The sequence below is a fragment of the Odontomachus brunneus genome, unplaced genomic scaffold (genome assembly GCF_010583005.1).
Source record: "Odontomachus brunneus isolate Ranch 3 - 2012 unplaced genomic scaffold, Obru_v1 Obru_scaffold_018, whole genome shotgun sequence".
NCBI lineage: Eukaryota > Metazoa > Arthropoda > Insecta > Hymenoptera > Formicidae > Odontomachus > Odontomachus brunneus.
Genome location: NW_022639468.1, coordinates 1,687,097 through 1,700,986, shown reverse-complemented (window position 1 = coordinate 1,700,986; position 13,890 = coordinate 1,687,097). Strand labels below are relative to the sequence as shown.

Here is a 13,890-nt window from a genome sequence, read left to right as displayed (position 1 = left end):
CTTTATATGCACGTTACTATTGCCATTTCGCTAAAAAATATTGGGACCAAAAATAATGATAATTTTAGTTAAATCAACTATTATATACTATTTCTTTTTCTCTCAGTGTACAAGAACATATTATTTCGTCTGAGAATTAACGGACCTCTCAAATTTCCTATCGGAACGATATATTCGTGGAATCTTATTCCAAGTAAGATTTCATTATACGTAAATATAATATTTTATGTACACACACAATAAAATATTATATAAATATTATTCCAAATATTTTTCCTAATACAACAATAAAATATATAAATTATTACAAGATAATGAAGTAAAGGATCGTTAAGTTGTTTGCTCGACGTCGAACTCGCAAAATTCGATCGCGCGGTCGACGATCCTTCTCTCTGGACGCGGAAGGCCCTGCATCTGTCCGGATTAGGGATGCGGAGGATCGGCGAGCCAAAGCCTCGACCAAGATGATAAGTTATCTTAATAGATTACCGTACCATTCGACGTAATTTGCCGGCTCCTATTACCGGATGCGTCCGCGTTCAGCCAGTGCGATAATATTCTGTTAATTCGAACCCATAGGCGTTAATGGCGTTAATCTTGTCGGTGGGCGAATGCGTGATTAACGGCGCTACTCAAGCAGATTCGTCGGCCGGATAAAGTCGAAGCCCTCCTCGATCGTCTTTCGTGCAGTCGCCACGGTCTGGCTCGCGCTACGATCCGTTCGTACCGCGCGCAGAGCTTCCTTCATCTTCGCTCTCGCATCCGGTTGATATCTCGCCGCATCATATTCGGCATGAAGACGTAACGACGATCATTCGTCTTTGCGCAGGTAATTACTCGTTAACGTTATCGCGCACATCCCCCGCGCGTTATAACAGGGTATTCGCGGTCTACGAACGGATACTCGCAATGTTCGTGCAATTTGCCCTTATCTGAGATTACCGAAAGTTATACCAGGTAACGTTACGAACGTCTCGATAAATCGTGAACAGCACAAAGCACTGTTTTATTCGCCTCCGCGACGGCGCGTTCGCGGGCAACAAAGACACCAGGAAGAGGCCCAACGGATGTCTTGATACATCCTTCTTATGCACTGACAAGTAAATCTACCCAAAAAGTACACTCCGATTTCTCTCTAATTTGACAAATGTACTTCTACACAAATGTCATAAAAGTACAAAAAATATGACCCAAATATTTTTTGTATTTCTACATTTGTGCCAAATTAAGAAGAAATTGGAGTGTAACTTTTGGATAGTTTACTTGTGAGAAAAAAATATTTAGTACTTGTAACTACAACCACATAGAAAAATAATTATTATAAATGATAGTAAAGAAAACTGTTTTTTTATTAAATTTTACTATATAATAATGTTAGTGATAATAACCTTTACATGTATATTATTAGAACCATTTTCGTATTAGAGCAACCAAAAAATATGATTGAGGCCAAAAATAATTATAATTTTAGTTAGATCAAATATTTTTTTCTCTCAGTGTACGTATTCCCGAAATGAAATTTTAGCTTTTAATCTAAATTTTCTTCCATCTGTGTATTCGGTAAGATCAGTGTGTGTTTGATATACATAGAAACTAAAATCCTACTTAGGGATTTTAAATAACAGAAAACGCGTGAAATGTCACTTGTATATAGAAAAGAAAGATATGATGCAAATAATAAGAAATATTTAATCGTAAGTAACATAATTGCATCACCTTAGTTATCTTTGTGTGACGGTAATGTGTATAGTAGATATGAGTCAGTTACTTTAGTACATCACATCAATGTATTTGCGCATGATCTGGTTGTGACAGCTAGAAATCGGTTGAGATGACATTTGCCGTGGGATACAATTCGCTGCAAACGCTTTGGGGCGTGTAAAGAAAGATTATGATTGGTTTATACGGCGCTCCGAAGCGTCTGCAACGTCAAATGGATTTTATCCATGTATACATTCTGGTTGGAGCAACTAGATACCGTCACTGCTGCAACGTCAGTAACTTAGCAATTGCTATGTGGTTGCGGCAACCACATAATTAGTTGTTTTGTATTTTAGTTTTGAATCTAGTTAGCGCAACCAGATGTGTGGGCTAATCATGTTATATTTACTGTGTGGGTTCCAAAGAAGGCCTCTTGGCAAAGTTAGTAGGTTAAATAGAAACAAAAGAAGTTGACGTAGGCTTCAAAGTATCAAAGTATCAAAGTAGGCGTTAAATTGAATATTGAGCTCGAAAGTAGGATCAAAATGTCGAGTCGGATTACTCAGAAGAATTTTCCTCGATATTTTGTTCAGTCCTGATACGCCGTAACAGAGTTAAAGGCTTTTACACACGAATCGCCGTAATCGTAGACGTAAAACATAGACTTTAGTTAAAGAAACAATCAGGATATACTTCAGGTTAATATATCTCAGAAGAAAATAGGACTGATCGTAAATAAAAGTAACTGGGATTCATCTAACTGAAATTCTAGTTACTCCGTCTGAATCCTATTTATACGATCACTTCCATCTTCTTCTAAGTGTATAAGAATCCTAAAGCAATATTGTGATTGGTTCTTTAGGTAAAATTGCCGTCTCACGTCTACGGTTACAACAATTCGTGTGCAAAGGCCCTAACACGTCGTAAATGTCGCCGTGTGCGTTACACGTGTAGGCGTAATAATGCGAACAGCTGACAGGCCGCTTGAATCGATACCCCAGAGATCGACAGCGACTTGTCGCCACGACGTACTCCGAATAGAACGACCGACGCGGCGCGAATCCTGGCGAGGTTGCATGGTCCCGCCGGGCTGCGGTACACGCACGTACGAATGACCGCCTCCTCGGATGTATTACGATGTATGTATTAGCATAATTATTGGTTGCTCGCTATCAGTGCCGGCGGGCTGGCGTTCACCGATTTATGATTTCATCGCCGTACGTGCCGCGCGCCAAGAGCGCGGCGATCAAGTTCGAGCACGAGCCCGGCGTATCCATTGTTACTCGCTTCTCTCGTTTAGCGACTTCACCACGTCGTTCATGTGACGATACTTATTCGGACACTGCCGATGGTTCACCCATAGACATATAGAATAGATTGAGCATTATAGCGTTGAAGCCAAGATCGAAGGACAGAGATATGTTAACCGAGATGTTTTCTCTGTCACATAGTCACTCTAGGAGGAGACGACATAGAGAAAACAGAAGAGTGAGAGTGAACACATATAATGAAGAAAAGAGAAGAATAATGTGTGTTTCATTGTGTGAGAAGGTATGTGAGTGATACACACACTCATGTGTGTGCACGCTCGCATGATATATTCTCAAATGTTACATCATGTTCTTCTCTTTGTAAGCAAACTAATAAGCACGTGATATCGCTTCTCTTCTTTCCTTCTCCACACCAACTGCACACAGTTAGGCAAGGAAAGCATTACGATCTCTATTGCTCTCTCTTATTAATGCCCTTCAGTAGGAGTGCTCAGTCTATTCTATATGTTTATGGGTTCACCTAACCCCGACGACCCAACTTGAATGATCCTAATAAAAGGTAGTCATCAAATAAGTCCCGCTATGTTATTCAAACTTAAGTCACCGATGCGATCGTGCTTCCGTCGCCTTCATTTTTAATTTTACTCTTGATCGTGAAGTCGTTTCACCGTAAATGGAAAGCGAACGAGTCTATCGAGAAGAAGAATTATGTTCTCACTGCGCGAATTAACACCGAACATTAATTTAATTTTCAATTTAATTTATTTACTTATTAATAGGAATGAAAATCCTTTAGGAAGATTCTCTTTAGCAGAAGAAAGGAAGATATATAGATATGCATATAAAGAAGAAATATTAGCACGATGCGCGATCAACAAACACGGCTTTAATAAACTATGGTCGTCAAGTATGTTACTTTACGTCGTTTGAGTCATTGATGCGATCGCGTTTCCGTCGACTTCACTTTTATTAACTTTATTTTCGATCGTGAGGTCGTTTCACCGTAAATGGAAGGCGAGCGAGTCGAGCGTGGCCCATCGAGGAGGACGATTATTTTCTCACCGTGCAAATTAACACCGAGCAATTATTAGCACGATGCGCGATTAACAGCGAACCGACCGGGGGACCGATAAACCGACCTGGTTACACCTAGTCGCGGTTCTCTTTCTTCATTCCGCTCTCTTTCCGAGTGTCCGATTATTTATACGTCCGTCGATAGAGGTTTGAGGATCGTTCGATCCCTAAGGATATCGCTCGACTCGCCTCTGCTCTTCCCATGCCCTCGATCCTCCGTCTCCCGCTCTTTCCCCGGCTTTCTCTTTCTTTCTCTGCCGGCTCGGCCGATCTTGCCGCTCTCGCCCTCTCATTCCCGCGGAGCAATCCGGTCCTTAAGTGGCAGGTGCTTAAGATTCCCCGCGATCGCGCGAGGAGAACCAGTCGCGCTGCATTCGGATCGCATTCGGACCGCTCTCTTTCTCCCGGCCGTCTTCGGGTGTCTTCCATCGGGCGGCCTCCCTTGCCGGCACCCATCGATTTCGACGCGAGACGCGTACTAACCGTCCGCGAAAATATGTACTCGCCTAAGATAGAGACGTCCGCGTGTCCGGGAATTTACGATGCCGTTAACGATTTCACGCGGATGATTTAGTGAGCACCGGCCGGATACTTGATTAAGAGGCGCGGAATCAAAATTATTCCGATTAATTCCAACGAAAGCCGTCGATTTATCGGGACATCGTTCTCCCCTCTCTCTCTCTCTCTCTCTCTTTCTCTATCAACCTTGTCGTGCCGCTTAATTATCCCGGGAAACGCGCAGTAATTTTTTACGACGAAACATTAGAATTCTTTTTAGGCGGCATCGATTTCGCCGTGGCCGATCAACCTTGGATTTTGTCACTTGTTTCCGATCGTGAACCGAGCCGCGTCACGCCGATCGAGGAATGTATCGGCTACGATATCATCGAGGGCATCTTTGTATCTATAGGAGACGCACAAACGATAGAGACGAACAGTAGGAAGGAAAATAATTTGTCACTTTACGAGAACCAGCGGGAGGTCTCCCTTTCGTTTACCGTACCCATCGCGTAACGTGTCGTTCTCGCGCGTGTCGAAACTTCGTGGCGCCACGAGACTTTTGTATACCGTATCGCGCCGTTCACCGCACGTACCGATGTGCGATGTGTTTCTTAATATCATCGCGAGAGACAAGGAGGAACGTTGAAAGGCTCCTACGTCGATCGATCATCGCGCGCATCGAGACATTGCGATCTGTTCGAAGTAACGCCAGCTCATGGCTCTCTTATCCGGACTTATCGTAAAATAATGTGACTTGCTTCAAGCGGAAGTTCGAGAAAAATCGAATTCTCTAAATCTCTTGAAGTCAAAAGTGACGATATTTTCACTCGAAGCGATAGTGAAAATACTGCCACTCGAAGCCACGAAAGTAAGTGTTTCTCACTCAAAGTTAAAGTAAATTCTGACTCCACATGCACTAAGAAAAAATATTTAGTATTTGTAATTATGTATATAATCATATAGAAAAATAATTATTATAAATTTTGGCTAAAAAACTATTTTTTTATTAAGTTCTATTATATGCATATAAAATTATTATCACTAAAATTATACTAGAACTTAATAAAAAAATAATTTTTAGTCATAACTTATAATAACTAATTTTCTATGATTATATACATAATTACAAATACTAAATATTTTTTTATTATTACTGCCACTTTCATGTTAGAATAATCAAAGAATACATTTGGGGTCGAAAATAACTATAATTTTATAGTTAAATCAATCATTTTTTCTCTAAGTATGAGCGAACGTTTCAATCGAACGATTCAGATTGGAGAGATCGCTCTATAAGAGTGAAAAGTCTCTCGAATTCGAGTGACTCAACTGTCACTTTATTTTTCGAGTGAAACTTTACTCTAAAATATTCAGAGAGAAAGCTTTTATTTCATCCACATTGCACGCAAGGTATCTTACGGAAAACCGAGTGCCTTCCACTCGGTCAGTACGACTTTTTCTTTCATTAGCGCGTTCCCATCTCGCGCACCCTCTCAATTATCACGAGGTCCAGTTTTTCAGCGGACGCATCGGAGCTCGAAGTGAGACGAGACGAGATTAGTTCTAGTCGTAACCGTTACCCGGCGAGACTTCTTACCAATGCCGCCAATCGACGGAGTTAATTAGTGGCGAAAAGCAAGGCGCCCGAGACCGCTTTCAGTAAGAGAGACAGAGAACATCGCGCGGGTTGAGTTAAAAGTTTGATTCTCAAAAAATAAAGAGTCAAAAGTTTGAATAATCTCGCGAATTGAAAGACTCGGAAGACCAAAAGATTTTGATCTGATCTTGATACAATAACTTTCTGCGTAAGAAATGACTCGACACACCTGGAGATATTACATGATGTATCACTGTCCACGTCTCGAGGTGTCCGCGTCCTCCGTCACGGCTTCCTGATCAGGCATCCTGACTCCCGGCCGCTCCGTAGTCGCACTCCGAATATTCACTTATGGCATGGACACTCACTGACACTCGCGTGCGCACGATTCAATCGCGAGATAATGTTTTTCTTTTTGACGGTTTAACGACTTTGTCGCAGTGTGTGTTTTCAGCCTCGCCTGTGAGATAAATGACTCTACGACACATTGCTTCTACTTTTCCAAACGTATTAATTCTCTTCAACTCTGTCCTATGCAAACCACTCGTTTCCGACTTCACGCGGATGATGCCATCGGAAAAATATATAGGTTAGAACTCAATTGCTCATCACGGCGACTTCCAACAGACTCGAGAAAATTGTTAGGTTAAGATAACGCGGGATAACTAACGCAATGTCGACGAGAGTGAAATATCTCACGAACTGACAGAATATCTGTGACGAAGAAAGTATAATCAACACAACGATACGCCGCGTCGAAGTCTCTATTGTTTTGAATGCGTTGATCGTTGTCATCTCTCTCGGCTGCCGCGTCGTTTGTTTACGTTGTTCGCTAGAGACTAGCAAGTGAGACGATTGACGCGCGGGACTACTTTTTTGTCCATTGTTTCGCTTCGTTGGAGTATCTTTCGTTCGTCGCGTATCTTTTCGTAGACGCGGGTTACTTCGTGTCTCCATCTACTGAACGAAGCACGCGATCGGTGAGTTAGTATTGCCAATGGATACGTTATTCACTAGACGCGTCACTTTCTGTCCGAACCATAGACATAGGCTGCGTTCCTTTTGGGTGCTGATGCGCTGTAAGCGTCATTCTATCTTTATCGCTCATTAGATGCGGAAAAAAAATAGAGTGATGTTTATAAGCGCTTAAAGCACGTGAACGCTCAAAAGGAACACAACCATAATATATCTAGACCGAGCGTTTGCCTTTATTTGAGGAGTGGGGATAAGAGCACGTAGAAAAGGATGCATTGCGTTTTGAGACCCTGCGTTCTCTCTCATTCGCGCATGTGTATAAGCGTATACATGAGAAAGATTACGTTACAGAGATGTACGAATGAGAGAACGCAGGGTCTTAAAACGCAATGCATCCTTTTCTACGTGCCTCTTATCCCCGTTCCTCAACGCTCGGTCTAGATATATTATGTCTATGGTCCGAAGTAGCGAATCATAGAGCTGCTCTCTGTACTCTGTGCTCTCTTAGCTGCACTTTCTGTACCTTAGTGCAATTTCATACTCTTTCGACGGGCACCGCCGATAGTGGGTGCGCTTAAAGAAGTCATTATTGGTCTATACGATGCTTCGAAGCTGAAGCGGATTTCAATCGTTTATAGAGTGATTAACGAAGTATTTGAGCTACTTCTACTCTGGCTACAAAACTCTGTGATTAGTGAGTAGAAGCTTATGACGCCTTTAATCGACTCTGAAGCCATTTTATATCTGCTTCAGTCGTATGAATAACGCTATAAAAATACGCACTTCAACCTAAGTGTAACAAGTGCTACTCGAAAGAACACATCTTTAATGGTGCAGCTCGAAAGAACACATCTCTAGTATAACGGTCATTTCGTCGCAGCGTTGCCCGCCAAAAGTTCGTCGTACATCCCGCACCGAATAATAATAAGATTCTTGTCGGCATCACGCTAATTGATCTGCGTTTCTCTGTTCGAACCGTATCTCCGTGAATGCCGGTGCCGTGAGAGATATCCAGTGTACCGCAACGAAGCAGCCGGGAGTCAGAATGTCGAACTGGAAAGTCAAGACGGAGGACGCCGAGATGCGGGCAACGATATATCGTATATTTCCAGGCATGTAAAATCATATATTAAGCAGAAGGTTTCCGATTTTAACGGATACCGAGATGACTGAATTTTCGATTAATTCATGCATATAAAAATAGATCGCGCATAAGGCGCGAGATTGCGTAGAAAGTAAGGTGACCAAATTTCTCAGCCCTGAATTCGGGACATACCATAATTATACAATTATACAATTATAATTATTTTTTCGAATAGCATTCGAAAAAATTCGGGATAAAAGGTGAAAATTCGGGACGTCTGGTCACCTTAAGAAAGAGACGGGAGGCGAACGCTATATCTCTGTCCTTCTCTTATCGCGCAATATAGAGAGAGAAGAGATACAGTTTTTCGTCTCCTTCTACTTAACCTGATTTCTTTCCTGTCTCTTTCTACCTATTTCGTTGCTAGTTTTTCGTTGCTACCTATTACGTACTGTTTCTTTTTGTTATATCTTTGTTTCGATTATAAAGCGTATCATTAAGCCTCAACACGGTCGATAATACACATTTATACATCGAGCTAAAGTACATATAACCTGCGTTAAAGTACATATAACTGCGATAGTCAATGTAAAATCGAAATTTTGGCTCGAGAGCGCACACATGAAATCACGAAACTAAGGAATCCGTGCGTTGTATTAGTTGACTCTGTATAGCAGCACAGTATTTCACAGAACTGTGAATATTAATTTTCACAAAAAAAATTAAAAAAAGCCAAGTGCATGCGCGTTAGAATTACTCTATTGAAAAATACAAGTTTTATATACTCTCTACAAAAGAAATGATATCAAAAGGTTACATTCGCCAAGTGCGAATGATTAATCATTTTTTAATTTTATAAACATATATGATTTTGATTATATAATATATTTATAAATTAAATATGTTATTAATAATATATTAGTAATATATTATTAAATAAAAAATAAAATAATAAGAGAAATACAATAATATTAAAAAAAATTATAATAACTTATACAAAAAGCCCTTGGCGTGCCTTTTTTATATACAAACGGTTCTCTTATTTTAATAATACCTATACAGCAGTTAATATCAATAAAAAAAATCAACATACTTATATTATTGATATATTTAATAATATATTATTAAATAAAAAATAAAATAATTAGAGAAATACAATAATGTTAAAAAAATTATAGTAACTTACACTAAAAAGCATTTGGCGAGTTTTTTTAAATATTTTTTTCAAATATTAAATTTTTTAAATATTATATCGATATTCAATATAATATTTTGATAGTGATTACAATAAAAGAACCGTTTGCCTATAAAAAAAGGCACGCCAAGTGTATCCCCAAGAGTATCCCCAAGAGTATCGCAAAGAGTATCGCAAAGAATATCCCCAAGAGTATCGCAAAGAGTATTGCAAAGAGTATCCCCAAGAGTATCCCCAAGAGTATCGCCAAGAGTATCGCCAAAAGTGTCACCAAAAGTGTCGCCAAAAGTGTGTCCCCACGGTAGGCCGCCAATGCTTCGCACTTGCATTTGGCTTCGCGACACTACCGTGTCGCTTGACACGGTAAAAGGGAGGAAACACATTCATTTCATACAGATGCGCGTTTCGTGATACGCGAGTATTCACGATGTAAAGTTTTCACGCGTCTCGCGAGGTTAATTTCACTATTATTTTCGCCGAGCTGCTCGACGAGAAGAACACCGAAATGATGCATGCTCGATGAGATAGTGCCGTAACTGTTACACGACTACAGGTGTGCGTCTCGCTGGATGCAAGTGCATAACGGGGGAGGGAAGGGGACAAAGATATAGGTGGCGAAAGGGAAGCGAAGAGGAAGAAAACGGGCGAAGAAAGATGGGAACGGCTGATCTCTTCTTCTTTCTCCTTCACTCTCTTTTGCTCGTTCGCTCGTCCGCCCTTCCTCTCTCGTCTTCCCCAACGCTCTTCAGCTACCTCGTAGCCTTCCTCTTTCTCTATCCCGTATGTATGTGTGTGAAATATAGGTTGATATCGCGATAAATAATGAGGTGGCCTTCGTGGTGATGCCCGGGGCTGCCGCTACTGTGCTTCCACGACGTGCTCCCCTTGCCTTGCCGAGCAAAACGTGCACTTGGTGCGCGCCTCAATATAGCCAGGTTGGCTCTGCCGAGCGGCCCACGTAGAGCCGGTGCGCCTACGTGATAAAGGTATATTTAGGCCTCAACAGGGCGGGACAATGTCGCGGCACCCCGACTGCGAATACCTGAAGGGGAAGGTAGACGATCTATTTCGCGACTGTCCATTCTGGACTTCGCACCTCGGACGTCCGCGGAATCGCAAAACAATAGATTTCTCTCGCATGTCCATTCCCGCCTGTCGCCAGGATCTCTTTCTCTCTCTCTCTCACTCACGGTCTCTTCTTACAGGGAACTCACGAGCACACACGACGCAATCGACGACGCTCATATCGTTCGATTACGCGCGCTTGCTCTTGACTTGTTCGCTTCTGTGTACCGACTCCGTTCGTCGGAGTCGAGGCGTGAGTTATATCATCAAATCGCATGTCGTTACACGCGCGCACACCGCGGCCAGTCTCACGCGGACCGTGCCTAATTATCGACGGGCGGTCGAGTGTGAGCGCGCGCCGCACACGGTGCGGCGTAATGGAGCGGGACGATCTATTTGTTGAAGAAGGGGCACCGCGTGTCGGGGAGATCGTGATACATGTCCCTCTCGGGGATATTCTCTCCGTCCGCGCAACGCTCCGGGATTTCGATTCGTTGGTTCATTCGTCGGCTGAGAGCCACCAGATGGATAAGCGAGGCCGCGCGCGCGCGACTCGCGCACCAAACGAACGACGTTTTTCTCCTGGTGCGGGCGATCTCGCGACTTGATCAGCGGTACCGGACTTTGATCTCTATCGTCGACCGCGCTACACCCGTCCTCTGATTCCGGCTGATAATGCGCAACATTCGCCGTGAAGTTATTTTCCAAGAATCAATTGCGCCAAGCAAATTTAAACGGTGAAGAGAGCCTCGAGAGATCCACAAGAGACACGAGAGACTCCGTCATTTATTCCTTCCCATTAATTCTTCTGATTCTTTTTTCTTTCTTTTATTAAGATACACTTAGTGTGTGCGTATCGTCTCGCTAATTAATGAACGAAACTTTAAGACTTAGAGTCAAATTCTTAATAGTAGTTTAAACTTAGATTTAAATTTAAACTCTGTCCCAACGATATGTCTGATGTGTTTGAACAGAGTTGAAATTTAAATCTGAGTTTAAACTTCTCTTGAAAAATCGATCCTTAATACAGGGACTTGATCGAACAAATCAGATACCATAAAATTTCTTAGAAATACAATGACAAATTCATATGCGCATTTTTAATTGACTCGTCGGCATAATAGTCCGTTACTTTCGAAATAACACTCTCAACTCCCCAACGCGTCCAATTAGGGAATAATTGCGCATAACGGTGCGCAATTTTGCAACGATTACTACCCACGATTGTCGATAGATTAATAGCGCCTATCATAGACATTCAGTGGTGGGAATTACTTGCGTGCCGCAGCGCGCGCGATTCCAACGTCCGCCCCGTTCTAGAAATGACAATTTTACACTCGATGGCTACGCGCAATCGGCTCATTACCTCTAACTAATAGAAGGTTTTAATAACGAACGCGCGCACGAGAGTATCGGTCTGTATCGTGGTGCACGTATCGTTCATAGATAGGCACACTCGACGTGAGAGCACGCACAATATCTAATTATCGGCGGGCGGTCATATAAACGGAGCGCTTTTACGACTAATGGGGCGAAACGATCTATTTGTTGCAGAGCGCGGCAGCGAGGCAAGTGTCTACGCTATATGACTCGTATCCGCGAACGATTAATCCGTGAGCGGGCATGTGGTGGTCAAATTAACCCTAACACATAAATAAGCGAACATTTCCGCAAATCACATTATAGTAAAAAAAAAAATACTTAAAAATTAATTTGTGGAACACAAAGTATTCACAGAAATTAACTTATTTCGCAGAGAAATAAACTTTATGTTTTCACACAAATGAATTTTCAAGTATCTTTTCTCAATATAAAGAAATATTTTTTGAGCACAGACTTTTAACTTGTGACGCTTAACTCTCCGCAATGTTGAAGCTGTAAGGCTCGAATAAATATTCCATCGCTCATTGATTTTCTCATAAAGGACTCAAGAAAATTTTCAAAGTAATGCAAATCTGTGCATTTGCTGATTTTGACTTTATTACGTCATTATCTTATAGCTTTTCTATATCTCTGGAAAAAAATGCGTTCAAAAATATTCGTTTCGACAAAGTCACAATAATTCAAAGTTTCCAAGCATTCGAGGTCTGACAGGCCCAAATTATACTGTATACCTAGAAGAATATGATTATACGCGCGGAGAGTTAAAAATTATTATTTTGTTAAAACACATCTTAGAGTTCATAAGTAGTCATAGATAAAAATGAAAGATTTAACGTCTAAAAAAGCTCCACGCCTACTTAAGGATTAATCGAGACGTTCGTCTCGATTTTTTCCGCTTTCTTTTCTCCCCCTTCTTTTTCCTACCTTTCCTCCTGTTCGTTTTCGTTTTTGGCCCCCGACGCGTCCCCGCGAGAGAGTGGCGCGTACCGATAACGCAGCGATAACGAAAATGAGACAGCTAATTTATTCAGCCGGACAGGATTACCGAAAGTATTCGTTATCGCGCGGGAACATTCCACCGTCTCATTACGACGAATCGTCGCTTATTCGCGCGTCGGAATCTATCAAGTCGACGCGACGCGACACGACGTCGGCCTCTCCCGACCGCCAATCAATTCCGATGCGTTATCGCCCGATATGAATCTGCTCGCGGATCTCAGTTGGCGTACATGCGAGCGCGTCTAACGGAGCGGGACGACCTATTGTGTGTCGGACCATCGGGCCACTGTATTATGCTAGACACTGCCATTAGGTAGTCGATAGTGTTCGAGGTATTCGAGATCCGCGTCGCGAGAGCGATGTCACGCGATATGCAACACCGTATCGAAGTAACAAATCTTGGAAGTAAGACATTCCGTCATCGATCGAGCCATCGCGCGATCAAGTCACTTTGCATCTCACACGCATACATACATATATAGACACATATACACACGGCACTCACAGAAAAATTCACGATCCGATTCAAAATTAACAAACGGATATTCCGTATAAGCGATACACCCGATCGTTTTTGGAGCCATGCGATCAACTTTCCGACTCAGTCGATCGGACATCCTGAGTCGAAATTTTGGCCTTATGTTAAACCTTGAATTTTACAATGCAGTATGAGTTAAGTTAGCAAAGTACGTTTAATTCTGATGATACAATTTACTTCTACTTTAACTCTTATGATGTTCGAAATTTCCTTTCCACTATCTTTAGCGTCAAAATAAGTTATATTATAGTTTTGGAATATCAAAATAGGTAAATGGAATAGTGAGGCTAAAAGTAGGATCAAAATTTCGAGATCCCTATTATTAATTCCAGATTGAATCGTAGACTTTTTTCTCAGTGGAAAAAACATCGTTATTTAATCGTTAATATTTCATTCTATTCACCTCCGTCTCTTTCTCTCTTAAACTTTCATATATATATATATATATATATATATATATATATATATATATATATATATATATATATATATATATATATATATATA

At 41.5% G+C, this 13,890-nt stretch overlaps 1 protein-coding gene across 6 annotated transcripts in view; it reads right to left on the bottom strand.

Moving 5' to 3' along the window:
* Positions 1-13,890, bottom strand: part of LOC116841812 (protein dachsous) — a 428,326-nt gene that overhangs the window by 91,649 nt on the left and 322,787 nt on the right. Inside the window, exon 1 of one of the 6 annotated variants that reach the window (XM_032810202.1) lies at positions 6,374-7,089. The exons of the other annotated variants lie outside the window; for them this stretch is intronic. The gene's annotated coding sequence lies outside the window, so the exon portion shown is untranslated. Of the gene's footprint in view, positions 1-6,373; positions 7,090-13,890 lie in introns of those variants that run through there. 6 annotated transcript variants of the gene reach the window in all.